At 43.4% G+C, this 15,314-nt stretch overlaps 1 protein-coding gene and 1 long non-coding RNA gene across 4 annotated transcripts in view; both read left to right on the forward strand.

The window, feature by feature from the left end:
- NRG2 (neuregulin 2) overlaps positions 1–15,314 on the forward strand; it is a 134,962-nt gene that overhangs the window by 30,605 nt on the left and 89,043 nt on the right. The gene's annotated exons all lie outside the window — the stretch shown is intronic.
- LOC309347971 lies at positions 2,737–5,167 on the forward strand. The gene is made up of 3 exons (XR_014159093.1): positions 2,737–3,764; positions 3,872–4,014; positions 4,105–5,167. It is a non-coding gene; the product is annotated as an uncharacterized lncRNA (long non-coding RNA).

The raw sequence follows: 15,314 nt of genomic DNA on the forward strand, positions 1-15,314 counted from the left end.
GTCACATTTGTGGGGGCTGGTGGCCAGGATGGTGCAGGTGGCCTCAGAATTGAATGCGCTGGGTCCCCCTTCACAACCTCCAGCCCCAGCTATAGCTGGGAAGGGACGTGTCCTTGTCAGAATTCTTTCCCGGTCATTCCAAAGCTGTTTCTCTTACAGTACTCAGTGAAGTGACTCCCCCTTGAAACATTCCCTCACAGCCTGCCATATTGTTTACTTCAGGCAGCTGCTACTGTCTCATAATGACCTATTTCAGAAGTGAGAGAATAAAACCTTCACATTAAGAGGCATTGAGAACCTCTGGCTCAGTTAATCTCCCAAGCATGCCAATTAGCTCAGAAAGGGCAGGGGTTAAGCACATGTATTTACACAGTATCTCCAAGAATTCTGTCCACATAGTCAAGTTGTACAAAGTGAAATGCATTCATGAAAACTTGATAAAAATGGTCTAGAGTACCATCCAGAAGCAATTCACCCTGGAGTCCGAGACAGAATGAGCGCAAGCAATTGATCTGCGAAATGTCATGCAAACTGCTCATACTGAGTACTGAACTCCTTAGGGGGCAGAATGTAACAAGCCTCCTCCTCACCAGTTGAAGTAATTCGCAGAACAGATATTGTGCAGAAGCAGCGATGGCAAAACAGAAAGGGACCGGAGGGTGGTCTTGCCACACCAACACTCCAGCTGTCTTCCTTGCCACTGCGTCACTTTCAGCTCTTCAAAGAACCATGGAACTGACCATGGACGTAGCCAGGATTTTTTTTTGGGGGGGGGCAGGCTTTTTGTTGGGGGGGGGGCAGAACCACAGTTTGCTATGTATTTTTATGTATTTTTATTAATTTAGGGGGGTAGCTGCCCCTCCCTCCCCGTCCTTGGCTACGCCCATGGAATGGACTGACCAAACTTGAGTATGCAGGAGAGCATTTGGGAGTGATCTGGCCAACCACCCAGGTCATTTCTCTACCCTAGAGTTGGCCAGAGCTTCAGCAGAGCCCCCAGCCCAGGCAATGCAGAGCTCCATCAGTCTCCCAACTGAGTGGATTTGTCATGTATTTGTCCATGAAAGGAACTATTTTAATTATTATCCAAACTGAGTCATTGAGGGGCAAGGAGAGGCAGCAATCCCATATGATTGTTTCTAGCCTTTCCTGGCTCCCACTCATGGACAGTACTCAGACTCTCAGCTTGGTTCTTGCCAAAAGCTTTATTTCAAAATTCATCACACTGCCCAGACATACACCAGGCTGCAGATTGCATAGATCAGGTTCAGATGTACATATAGTGCCATCTAAGGTACATGGCTAGAGATTAATGAAGAGCGGCATGGGCACAGCCATTCGCATGGTGATTGTCCCAAGCAGCAGGTGCTCCTGAGCATAGACTGGGTCTGGTGCTGCCATCACAGTCAACACTGTGATGGAGGAAGAGACAACGTGGCCCACTCATTGCCCCATTAGGTCTCAGGTGCCTCCCCAGGGAGTGCATCGCTGACAGGAGGCTGTGCTGGAGTTGTGTCAGGCAGCTCTTCCACCACAGTAGGAGCATTCAGTGGCAATGAGGTGGGAGCCCTCCAGAAAAGCCCACTTGGTCCATCCCCAGGTGAGCATCCAGGTGAGTGTCTTCCAGACCAGCAGGCCCTTCCCCAGGATGTGGCTCCATGTTCTGGCCCCAGTCCTCCCCAGCCTCTAACCAGCCCTGCCAAGAAGTCTTCATGATGCACAAACCTTTTATAAAAGAATGGAAATGGTTTATTGAATATTAACAAACAAATTGGAAACAGATAAGAAAATTGGCAGGATTGTTGCAATAACCTGCAGTTTTATAAAAGAGTATAGTTTTAAAGTAGATGTATGAGTAAGTTAAGTTAATTTGGAATATGCAGAAAATATAAAAAATAAATTTAAGGAACTGCAGAAAGAGGGGGAAGGAAGTTGAGTTTTGAAATGTTAAAATGATTGTAAAATTATTGAAATGTATAAAACTGAAAATCGTAAAAAGAAGTCTCTGTGACAAATGTATTTTCTACTTCAATAGTGATCCTGTTCAAGGTGCCAGGATGAAGGGTAGTATACAAATTTAACAAATAAATTAATTTTAAAATGTTACTGGCAGAAGTGCCTATCCATTGCACAGGTGGCAAACCACCTGGATAGAAAGCAGCCACTTTTAATTGCATCTTTAACACACGTAGGAATGCCATGGTAAGATGTTTTGGGCATCTTAAAGCTTGCTGAAGGTGTCTCACTGTCTGCCACGGCCTTGAGGAGAAAGCAGGTGCAGACCATGAAATAGTGTTACCGCCAAAGGAAGAGGATTACAGAGCACATAATAACCAGCTCACAGGGGAAGGGGGAAATGGTGTGGTACAATTTCTCAGTTTATGCTTGAGAACCATCTGCAGCAGCTTCCTAATTTCTGTGGTTTTAAGCTTGTTTGATGTCATAATTGTATGCATTGAAACTGTTTAGTTAAGAGTTGTTAACGTGATTCTCTAGTTTTGAGAGTACAGTGGTACCTCAGGTTACAGACGCTTCAGGTTACATATGCTTCAGGTTACAGACTCCGCTAACCCAGAAATATTACCTTGGGTTAAGAACTTTGCTTCAGGATGAGAACAGAAATCGTGCTCTGGTGGCGCAGCGGCAGCAGGAGGCCCCATTAGCTAAAGTGGTGCTTCAGGTTAAGAACAGTTCCAGGTTAAGAACGGACATCCAGAACAAATTAAGTTCTTAACCTGAGGTACCACTGCATTGAAGCCATTCCAGTTTAAAATCCTCATCAAGTAAAACATTTACTGAAACAATGATTATTGAGATAGGATAGCTCAGTCATTAGAGCATGTGAGTTAATCTTAGGGTTGTGGGTTCAAGCCCCACATTGGGTAACAGATTCCTGCGCTGCAGGGGGTTGGACTGGATGGCGCTCTTGGTCCCTTCCAACTCAACAATTCTGCGGTTCTGTGACTTCTCTTTGTTGTGTATTCCTAGATTTCTGCTTCTTCTGGAAAACTGGTAGATCAGCCTTCCAATAGAGGGCCCTGCTTCCTAAACACTGCACTCATGTGCTCAGAAGGCACCATTCCAGCATGTCAGAACCAACATGGCAAGGAAGTGTATTGGTGTGGAGAGGAAGTTCACCTTTGGGTTAGAGTCCTGCTGAAGAATGAAGCAGTGGGTTGGATAAGAGACAGCACTCCTCTGCCCATCACCACTGTTTTCAGACACTTAACTCATGTTCTGTGGTGAGAAGAGCATCACAGAATCTCAATTAAAGCATGCAAAGCATGAGGTTTTTTTAGAGCAATGTACTGATGGAATGACTGAGTGCCATGTAAAAGAAAGCATCCAGATTTCAAGCTCTTGTGCTGGCCATGGGCCATGGGAGGGAACTCCAGCTGGATGAACCGGAGACCACATAGACCACAAGGTACCGGTAGGTTAATTTGTTTTCTTATGGCTAAAGCCAGAAGTCCTTCAAAGTCCACCTCCCACCCCCACACTTAGATACCTTTTGAAGATTTAAAAATAACATACGATATCAAGTTCTTACTCAAGATGCTTTTCTGTTCTGTCCACTGGCCAGTGTGAATTATTGCTCGGCTGCTTGGCCTGTGCAACCCCACCCCTTGTTTTTCAGACTTTGCCATCATTCCCAAAGCGAAGTTGCTGGTGAACCTTCAGGTGAAAGTGGCGGAGCCAGCAAGTGAGGAGGAAGAGGAAGAGGAAGAGGAAGAGGAGGCCAACAATTCCCACCTGAGTGACAGGTAGATGAAGATCATACCTTTTGTAAAGGGAAGTTCTGTACTGTACACTGGTCCTTCACAAGTACATCATAGTGCAAAACATGATATGAAATACAAGCACTATTCAGTAGTAAATATCTTGACTTATTTTTAGGTTATCAAGACCATGGGCTACAGAAGTGAACGAAGCTGTGCAGACAGAGCCTCTAACAGGCGCACTAGAAGGAGTTCTGGCAACTGTGGTTGTCATGGAGAGAAACATGCCTGAAATGTATGTGAGAATCATCAGAGATGCACCATTACATGCTCCGTTGCACCTACAAAATATGCTTATTAATTGATATTTTTCATTGTATTATAGTGATGAAGGTTTTTTATGTCATGGACTCTGCGTAAGGATATATTGGAGCTGTGCGAAGATCTGAGCATTTTGAAGAGTCAAGATGGAGTTCAAGTGCAATAGACGGCTGTTGCAATTCTATTTTGTTCCAACTTGCGTACTACACAGTGTCCCGCAGTGCAGTTTTAATGCTGCTGCTTTCTACATCAAAGTGTGACTCTTTGACATCACCTGTTCCACAGGTGTGCCAAATAACAGCAGGTTTTATTTACAAAATGTGTAAGTGCTGTCTTACTGTTAATGTAGCAGTGATTAAAAATAGTCAACATTTGAGGGATTTTTTTTATTTCAACCCCACTTTTTGATATGCATTGAACACATTTTTAAAAAAACATTGCTGAAATGCCATCTACTGCTGCGGCAAAAAATGGATTCCACAATGTTCTCCCTGGCACTAATGTCTAATTGTTTATTAACACAATTTTAATAGTACAAAGCAAACCCCTCTACATCTCTTAGAGGACACATGGGGAGTCAAAAGTAAAATAAAAAAACACAAACCAAAACATTAATCTGTCATCAAAACCCATTAGGAAGTACAGTTGTACCTTGGTTGTCGAATGGAATCCGTTCTGGAAGTTGGTTCGACTCCCGGAACCGTTCAAAAACAATCGGAAGCTGAGTTGGACGTTCGGCTTCCAAAGAACGTTCGCCAACTGGAACACTCACTTCCAGGCTTGCAGCATTTGGGAGGCAAAACGTTTGAGTCACAAGTTTTTCAGGATCCAAGGTATGACTGTATCAAAATTCAAGTCCACAAGGTTGATAGCAGCCAGAAAGTTTTGTATGCTGTTGGTATATGCGTTTGTATTTCCCCTTTGCTTACGTAAACAGCATTAATCAGATGTAGGTCATTTGTTAATTTTTCCAGCAAAGCAACTTGCCAAACCGTCTTGTACCAATTAGCTAACATGGCACCATTTAGAGGATTGAGCAATGTTCCGCCATTCAGACTGGAAAACAACAGCAAACAGAAATCCCCTGTTTATTTTTCTTCCTTTTTCTTGATTTTTAATGTAAAATTATATGTTTTTCTGTGCTTAAACAGAAATATTTATTTTAGAAAGGGAAGGTTAACTCCTATGGAAGTTAATAATATGTAGAAAGTTTATTATGATCAAAGTTTACTTTTTGTTTTCTATGAAACTAGAAACAAAAAATAAAAGAAACATTAGAATTTTCAAAAATCTCAGGTTTTATTATTGCAAGTTTACACATCGAGTGCACACCTGAAATTAAAAGGAAACAAGCTTGCTCCCTCCTCCATGTGACAGCCCTTTAGATATTTGAAAATAGCTATCATATCTCCTCTCAGTCTCCTCTCTTCCAGGCTAAACATACCTAACTCCCTCAACCATTCCTCATAAGGCTTAGTTTCCAGACCCTGGATCATCTTGGCTGCCCTCCTCTGCACACGTTCCAGCTTGTCAACATCCTTAATTTGTGGTGCCCAGAATTGGACACAGTATTCCAAGTGTGGTCTAACCAAAGCAGAATAGAGCGGGACTATTACTTCTGGACACTATACTCCTGTCGATGCAGCCTAGAATAGCATTAGCGATTGTGATTTTTATCTTGTGAACTGCCCTGAGACCTCTGGGTATAGGGAGGTATAGGGAAATTTACAAATGTAAATTTTCATCATCACACTGTTGACTCATGTTAAGCTTGTGGTCTTCTAAGACCACAAGATCCTTTTCACATGTACTACTAGGAAGACCTCATGTCTTCAAGATTATAAACTCCATCTCCAACTCCTCGAAAGATTCCATCAACGGTGTCTACAAAAATTTACTTGGGAAAACAGGCAAACTAATACCAGTATACTGGAAGAAGCAAAGATCACCAGTGTTGAAGCAATGATTCTTCAACATCAACTTCGTTGGACTGGTCATGTTGTGTAGTTGCCTGATTATCGTCTTCCAAAGCAACTACTCTATTCTGAATTTAAAAATGGAAAGCATAATGCTGGTGGTCAACATAAGAGGTTTAAAGACTGTCTCAAGGCAAATTTTAAAAAAACGTAGTATAAACACAAAAAATTGGGGAACACTTACCTGCGAGTGCTCCAATTAGAGAACAGCCTTTACCAAAGGTGTCATGGGCTTTGAAGACATTCAAACTCAGGATGCAAGGGAGAAACATGCTAAGGGGAAGGCACGCTTGGCAAATCCACACCGTGATCAACTCCCGCCGGGAAACCAATGTCCCCACTGTGGAAGGACGTGTGGATCCAGAATTGGCCTCCACAGTCACTTATGGACTCACTGTTAAGACCGTGTTTATGGAAGACAATCTTACTCGGCTTCAAGTGATCACTGAAGAAGAAGAAGAAGAAGAAGAAGAAGAAGAAGAAGAAGAAGAAGAATGGAAGAGGACACTCAATTTCTACAAATATATATTTATATACCAGTATTTATTGTTTTGGGCTCAGTTATTTATGTTTCTAATTTCTGCCTTGTGATAGGGAGATGCCAGATATTTGAGACCCCAGCTAACTGCAAATTAATAGTGGCCCTGGGATATCAATGAGAGCAGGGTGATGAGTTGCCTTCCAGGATACAGCCAACTTGCAGTTCCAGGCTGGTCTCTCACCACTTCCATCTTCAAACACAGTGAAGATCTTACCCACATGGGACATGCAAGGTCAAATGCTGATAGCTAAGGAACATTGCTGTCTTGATGGACAATTGCCACATTTCTTTCTCATTGGTATTGATTAATTAACAGCACACAGGAACAAGCAGGCTTCAAAACTTTTCTGTTGTTGGCTGGTCCCAAATTTGTAAATGACACAAAACTTCAGCTTTTATTTATTTAAATTTTTAGAATATACACCATGCTTTTCACCACATGTCTCAAAGCAGCTTACAAAAAAGGAAACTTTAGTTTTCCTTGTCCAAAGGAAGGTAAAATGTGTTTTTGGGCAGGGCCGGTATTCATCCCTCCTGGGTGAAGTCCTATCTGTCATGACTCTAATCCAGTAGCATCTAGATGCTATTCTCAGCCTGGCATTTTAAAAAGCCTTTAAGTCCAATTCCACAAACTACTAACACTGCAAAGTAGAGAAGTTAGAATTATTTCTACCTTTTTGGATTTTTTTTTAAAGTTTTACACTGTGGGAGGGTAAAAATGGGCAAACTGTTTTGGGGTACATGCTTGCAGCTGGTAGCTGGACAATTTTCTTCTTCTTTTCTGCTGACTGTCATTGTTCTCTCCCACAATGCCCCCAGAATGAGATTACATCAAGGCACAGCAACATGGTCCCAAAGGGTTTTTTTGGGGGGGTGGGAGAGATAAATGGTAAATATGCCCCTGAAACTGCTTGAAGACTCTGTCAGTACGCCTTTCAACCAATGTCAGCAACTGGGCTCAATAACTGGTTCTGGCCCGACTGGGCTAGGTGACTGGAGCACTTTCAGAGACCATCCAGTCCTGGAAAACAGGTCCCAGTGCACTGGACTCACAACTGCGCATTGTGAGCACCAGACTCAGCAGAGTATAAATAACGTGGAAGCTAGCTGTGAAGCATAACTTCTTTTATTTCTAATAGCTACTACAAACTAAAGAACTACCGGCTTGCTTGAATGTTACATCTCCCACTAAGCCATCTAGTCACTACATAGATAAGACTCTCTCCACACACAGAGTAAGTCAGGAGCGGAAGAGTCGAAGAGCAGTTTCCGCCCACTCCTTTCTCAAAACATCAGATCAGGAGATTCTTGCAATGGGAGGGGGTGAAAATATCAACACTCTCCACACCCCATTTGAGGCTTGAGTTCTATATTTAGTGTGGAAAATACCTAATAGATAGTAAACATATTCACCTCCCAATCACATACTGACTCAATTTCAAAACTGCATCTCTTTAGTAAAGACACTGGAAGAGACTCTTGCACATCAGGAAAGGTTAGCTACTACAGCACCAAACATTGCTGACACAGCAAAAGCTTTGTGGATGCCATTCTTCTTTGCATCACATTCTATAGCAGTGAATTCCACTTTATGGCTACAAAATATGGTGAGGAGGACACCATGTAATGATGGATAAACTCCCCTTGGCTCAGTCTGAAATTGGCTTGGCACCCAGAATGCTGAAATATCTGTGACTTGTAACCAGAGTTGCCATGTTGACAGCATCCTTTCATTATATAATATTAAATTGTTCCTAAATGAAATAAAACAAATCCATTCTGGAAACTAATCAGAGCTCAGGCAGAGCTAAGCAAACCTCCTTTGTCGTCACCAAGTGTGAACTTTTATAGGCTCCATAAAACTCCAGAGCACCGGAGGAAAGGGAGACGTGCAGCCCTCAAACTGACTGACCCCTAAGTGACTTACATTTTATACAAAGATATTTCATATGTACTCTCTGTCAGCCTTCCCTTTCTTCCAAAAGTGCCTAGCCCTTTTCAGTCTGAGGGCTGCATGGTGGGCCTGGCCAACTCACATTCTAGCGCATGCGGAAAGACAACACACACAGCTACCTTCCATGCTCCCCAGGGCCACTATGGTGTGCTTGCAGCAGTGCCCCTTCAGTCCTCTTTCCCTTTCATTTTAGAAGGGCAAAAGTCTTGGTCCTAAGCATTTTGCCCGGTCATCCTGCCTGACCCAGGCTACCTCCGCTGCACCTTTAAAGCTGCTAAAGGTTCCTTCTGGCTGCACTTAACTTTGTTTTCCTGGAATGGTCACATCACATCAAGCCTCACTGAGCGCCATGGGGAGGAAAATCACTTCCACTCCATTGTTCAGATGATGCCTCTAAAGAGGGCATCTTTTCCCTGACTATAATGGTGCTGAGAGGTTTAAATCTCTCTGCCCAGCCCAGCACGATGACGTTCTCTTCTTCTTTCTCCTCTTCTTCACGGAGGAGAGAACCTCTCACCTGCTCCGATGTTTCCTGAATTGACTTGGAACAGGATGACTTCTTGGGTTATTAGGTGTGTGGTGGTGTACAGGTTGCTGCAAATGCACTGTGTCTCAGGACATGGAAGAGACAGTGGCATGGTTCACACATAATGCTAAGCCAAACCACGGTTTATCTTGAATAAGCAAATGTGCAGGTTCCAGGCTGAAGGTGAGAGTGCAGTATTCCTCAGCCAGTCCTGCTGCCACCCCATTGCCTAGGGCGAAGTCGCGGCTTGGCTTGGAGACAGGTTCGAAGGTGATTTGCTAAACAACAGGCAGCAATACAGTAGTACCATTATGCAGGCTTACTTGGAAGTAACTTCCACAGAGTTCAATGAAACCTACTTCCAGTGGTATGCATATAATTACTAAGGAAGGCTGCTGTTGTGTTTCTGAGTGATGTCACCAAGACAACCAGTTTTAGGAACTGAGCATCACAGTCTGGAATGAAACTATGAAACTACATCAACCGTTCAAACGACCCACCTTGGCAGCGGATCAATGATAAGTGTTTCACCGCCTTGCCTGCCGGGCAGACTTAAGCACAGAGACCTGATGAGGTTCCCTGTAGTTCTCTTTGGTTTAATTATCTAAATAATAGTGCACTACAGACATTTGTGGTGTTGCTGTGTGTAAAGTCTCTTGCCATTCTAATGGAGCAGCTGTGATGTAATACAAGAGGGGGCAGAGGCTTGGCTCCTCTGCTGGTGGACTTGGCTGAGCAGTCCGGATGTCACAGACAGGCTGAAGAGCAAAGGAGAGGTGAGTATCAGGGAGCCAATGTTGTGAAATGGTTAGGAAAGGTTAGGTAAAGCAGGGAGAGCCCTGGGGCAAAAAGGACAGCACTTTTAAACAAAGACTGGCAGAAAACGCAGGGAGGGCTGCAAAAGGAGGAGCTGGTGGGTGGGTCAGGCGAAGCGGCCGGGGGTGGGGGTGGGGAGGAGGCTTCTAAAAAATATACCATTTACTTTAATTTCAGACTGATATTTTTGAAGCCACAAAAACACTTTGAGTGAATCATTTGCCGCTGTTTGTTGCATGCAATAGTATCTTGAGGACCCTCTTGGATTCTGGGGTTGTTGTTTAGTCGTGTAGTTGTTTCCAACTCTTTGTGACCCCATGGACCAGAACACGCCAGGCACTCCTGTCTTCCCCTGCCTCCCGCAGTTTGGTGAAACTCATGTTAGTAGCTTCGAGAACGCTGACCCACCATCTTGTCCTCTGTCGTCCACTTCTCCCTGTGCCCTCCATCTTTCCCAACATCAGGGTCTTTTCCAGGGAGTCTTCTCTTCTCATGAGGTGGCCAAGGTATTGGAGCCTCAGCTTAAGGATGGTTTGATCTGCTTGCAGTCCATAGGACTCTCAAGAGTCTCATCCAGCACCATAATCCACCTGGAGCAGGAACCGGCAAGCCACTCCAGTATCCCTGCCAAGAAAACTCCATGAACTCTAGGGTAGGGGTTATAATTGAGATTATAATTGAAGTCTTTTGACCAAAGTAACATGGCCAGGCTCAGCAGCCAGCATCGTTGCAGGAAGCACAACTGAATCTTAGCAACCTTTTGGCAACACTGACATACCTGCACTTGGGAGCTGCTCCAAATTTATGCTTAAATTTCTAATTGCACCTGTAGATCAGCCAAGCCTTGTGTTAACTCTTCCTGTGTAATTTTTATTGATGTTCCTTTGCTGGCGCCAGGCTGTCCCTGTTCCGCTAGGCTTAGATGATTCCTTAAGGAACCCAGCTTGGCAAGACATGGAGCATAATGAAATGCCCAAGGGACTCTGTAGCACTACTGCTTGGGGAGGCGGGGCTGCCCTATGTGGGAGGCTCTGCTGCAGAAAAGAAGGGAGGAGAAACCTGGGGAAGATGGAGTGAAAATGCTTGTTGTGCCTTTCTGCGTGCACTCCAGGGGTGGGAACAGTTTTCTATCTCCCTTGACGTCTCTCTGGCTGTCAAGCATTAAGTGCAAAACACTGTATGCATGAAACATACACTCCTTTTTATGAGTTGCACGACTCCTTACTCAGAGGACCCCTGACTTCTAGGTGGCATCCTTAAAATAAAACTGTGTTCTGTGCAGTTCTGCAAAATTTATGCAGTATCTCCTACTCCAAACTCTTTTGGACATGTCATAAACTTCCTGAAAATGAAGGCTTCATTTATTTCAGTTTGCCTTCTCCATTTGCACTCATTTAAACAAAGATGAGTTGAAATCTAGGACACATCTTGCATCTAGGGGACAAAGAAATGCATGTCTGAGCAGAATGTCATCCCAGCTCCTCCCCTGGCAATAGCAGACCCTCCAAGTGTCCCTGTTTTCCAGGGACAGTCCTGTATTTACAGAAGCCGTCCCAGTTTCTGATTTGGTCCTGGAATGTCCTGCTTTTCCTTAGGGTGTCCTTATTTTCATTGGAGAAATGTTGGAGGGGATGGTAGGATGTCCGTATTTTCATAGGAGAAGTGGGATGCGATGCAGTTATGTGACCCTCAAGCCAAGGAGATAAGCAACTACACAACCTTTAGAAGACATCTGAAGGCAACTCAACACACATCCCTCTATTTCCTACTTAGAGTAGTTCTTTTACATTTATGTAGTTATGCATTTAGGGCAGTATCCAACTAACACGTTGTGTCAGTGCAAGTATTTATGCTTGTGCAACAGAGCACCCTCCCACCTTTTCATTCTCTCTAGCGTTCTGTGTGTCTTCCCCAAATCTGCTTGGGGTGTTGTGTTGGGGGCACTCCTAGAACAGATTTAGCAGGCATGCAGGGGAGAATTGCATCAGAGAAATACTTGCACTGGCGGGACCTATGAGTTGGGTACCTCTTTGTTTGTGTGTCACCTGCTTACCAGAAATTGTCTAGAAAAACAATATGTGTTGGTTTATCAGATGTCATGCCAGAACAACTATACAATTATTTTATTTATTTTATTAATTCAGCAATATTGATGATTGTAGAAACAAATTCTAAGCAGTTTACAAGAAGTATTAAGATTATAAATAAAAAATTAAAAACTTTTTAAAATAATTAAAATTATCAGTAAAAGAGAATAAAACACACCAACATATATGTGTCTGGATAGGCTTGCTTAGATAAAAATGTTTTAAGCAGGCACCAGATACAGAACAGCAAAGGCACCTCCCTGGTGCCAGTTCCTATGTGTATGGGATACCAGGCTAAAAGATCCATTTATTATAATTGTGTAGGATTGTGTAGCACTTGTAGCAGTGCCAGTTCCACAGTTAAACAATCCTGGGCACTGTAGTTTACCCCTCGCAGAGTTACAATGCCCGGCAACCCTTAACAAACAACAGTGCCCAGAATTCTTCAATGCAAAAAATGTGCTTCGAATGTGCTTTAAAGGTGTACACAGGTGTACACAGCTTAGATTTGGGTAGCCAACATCTGAGCTCTTGTGTGGAGGGACACTCTACAATGATTGAAAGGCTTGAAGAATGCTTTGACACTCAAATTGGTACCACCACGAGTTGTCATGCTCCATAATAAAGTTGATGTTACTTATCTGTCAGGCCTTCACAGTTATGGAGCATATGTATTTAGGCATAGCATTATGTGCTATGTAATTACATAGCATTAAATGATGTTTTGCTTCTGGAACTCTCTCCTCAGAGATGGGACCAAGTATTTTTTAAAAATTTGCTTGTGTCACATACTTTATTATTTATCCAGGGCTTTTACTTTTTCATCCGCATTTAGGGATAAATTGTTCTTTAGGAGCCTGTTTTGCTGTTTTTAGTGGGCTGGGGCCCAGGTACTGCACAAAGCATATACAAAGTATATGCTTTTTTAAAAAAAAAAAACAAAAAACCACGACACATGCAATTTTTTGATTGACTTGTCAATGGTCCATGACAAAGCACCGTCTTTCAGAAATCCCCCCTGGACTGCAGCCATAATCTTCAGTATCAAACCATACATTTCCCAGAGTTCTCTGGAAAGAGTTCTGTGAGGGCAGTAGGGGTCTTCTAACAAGTCTCAGAACACTTGGCAAACTACAGCTCCCAGGATTCTTAGAGGGAAGCCAAGGCTATTCAAAGTGATATGATACTGTTTTAGAGATGGGGTACTGGACTCCAGCGTGATGATCACAGATGCTACAACTCACTTCTCTTGGCTTCCTTCCTTCCTTCCTAATATGCCATTAGTGGCAAGAAAACTGCTATCTATAACTGATTGTTTCCCCAGCCTCAGAATAATTTTTTCCAAATATTATTTTGTTATGAACTGTTGTAAGGAGCGGAAGTACAAAACATGTACCAAAATACACCACAGTCCTAGTTTCTGATCCCAAATCTCCCTGTCCACAGCTCAGCCATTCTAGCCATGAAGCCACAAGGGAGATGAGCTGAAGGACCCTCTCCTTTGGCTTGTCCTCGTCTTTCCTACTTGGATAAGTTAAGTGCTGGCATTGACAAGACTTGTTGATTATGTGGGGAGGGCACAGAGTCCATGATCCCTTTTTCTTGAAAAGTATTAAGCATTGCCAGAAACAATTCCCCCCCCCCCAGACTTTTCACTCAGTGTGTTATGAGTGGTTGTGTCCTTCTGCCACCATCAAAGAAGTTATTTAACAACTTAAGTCAATCACAGCTTTTTCTCTTTGTTTGTTTGTGTGTGTGTGTAAACATTTGCTTCCCTGTTCTTCCTCCTAGAAACTTCTATATTCTTCCCCCACCCACTCCCGTGCCCCATTTTGACCTACCTGTCCTTGTGCCAAGGACAAGACTCAGCCTTGCTCCAAGAGCCATATATCTTGCTTGAGTCAGGCAGACCCAGGCAGCTGTTTCCCTGACCTGGGGAGGCATAGCCCAATGAAGGTTGAAAAGCCCTGGATCAAGCTACTCTTCTTGGAAAAGAACCAAGTACAGGGGTGCGGTGAGGTGCTGGAACTTGGCTCAGATCTCAGGCTTGGGACTCGTTCTGGGAAGGGATCACTCGCGGATGGCACCCGTATGCTTGCGTAGCCTTACATACCTTCATGTCAGGAGTATTATAAACATCCTTTTCCATGCCCCCCCCCCCAATGTTTTGCTCTGGATGATGCTGGCTGAAGATGTCCACGGTGGGCTGGGTTCTTTCAAAGTAAGCTGGCTGGCGTTGCCAAACAGCTGCTTTGTGTCTGCAGCTCATTGGAGTAGCAGGACTTGTGCTTTCAGCGGCTGACAGGTCTTGGTTAACAACTCCCTTCTTCTTTTGTAAAAATGGGTTGCACAGCAGCAAGTTTAGGCATGACCCATATTTTGAAAGAGGAATTTTTTTTTGTTTATCCTGCAGTTTCATGAGAAAATCCCACTCTGAGTCAATAAACATAGAGGCTTATTTTCTGCGCAAGGAGGCAGGAAGTTTGTGTTGTGTGGGTGTGTATGTATATAGAATATGGATGGGTACATCTGCATTGCAAAGGGTACTTACAGGGACCTCCAGGCTTACATAAAATTAATCTGGGATTATTTTTCTGAAAGATACACAGCACCTCAGTGTCCTGCTTCATCAGTACAATTGTGCTCTTTAAAGCAAATGTAATTTGGGTGCAGCACATAGACAAGGAATCACTTTTTAATACTGTATTTGTAACCTAGCCTTTTAAAAGGGGAGATTAATATTTATCTTCACAACAATGGGTGGGACATTGGAATCTCTCCTTGTGTAGATGAGTAACCAGTTATCACCTATAAGTCCTATGTTTTTGAAATTTGGGGGAACGGCAACTCTACAGTTCTGACTCTATGACATGGCCAGGTCCCTAGCGTCTCTAGCTAAAATGGTCTCAGATAGCAGGGTAGTGGGGAAATGCTGGATAGCTGCTGCTGGACAGTACAGACAATACCCAGCTAGATGAAATAATTGTTTGACTTAGTGTAAGGCAGTTCTCTTTGTACATACAAACTCAGGTCCTCAACATGGGTGTAGCCGGGGTGGGGAGGGTGGTGGTGGGAGGGGCAGCTGCCTCCCTAAATCAAGTAAATAAATTAAAATACTTAACTATAAGTAGAAATAATCAGAATATTTGAAATGTTTTGACAGATTTTTCTGAGCACTTGGGGTCAAAAGAAAGTAATCTAAAACAACTGTTGTTGAGACATTTCATTCTGAATCTGCTAGACAGAACCAGACAGAGGATGATGACAGGTGGGTGTTCTGCCCCCCGATAAATCCTGGCTACACCCATGGTCCCCCAGATCTAAATTCAGCACTGTCCCTGCTGACAAGGCCTAAAAATAAATGAAAATTTGAA

The sequence above is a fragment of the Podarcis erhardii genome, assembly GCF_964252035.2.
Source record: "Podarcis erhardii genome assembly, chromosome: 8".
Classification (NCBI taxonomy): Eukaryota; Metazoa; Chordata; class Lepidosauria; order Squamata; family Lacertidae; genus Podarcis; species Podarcis erhardii.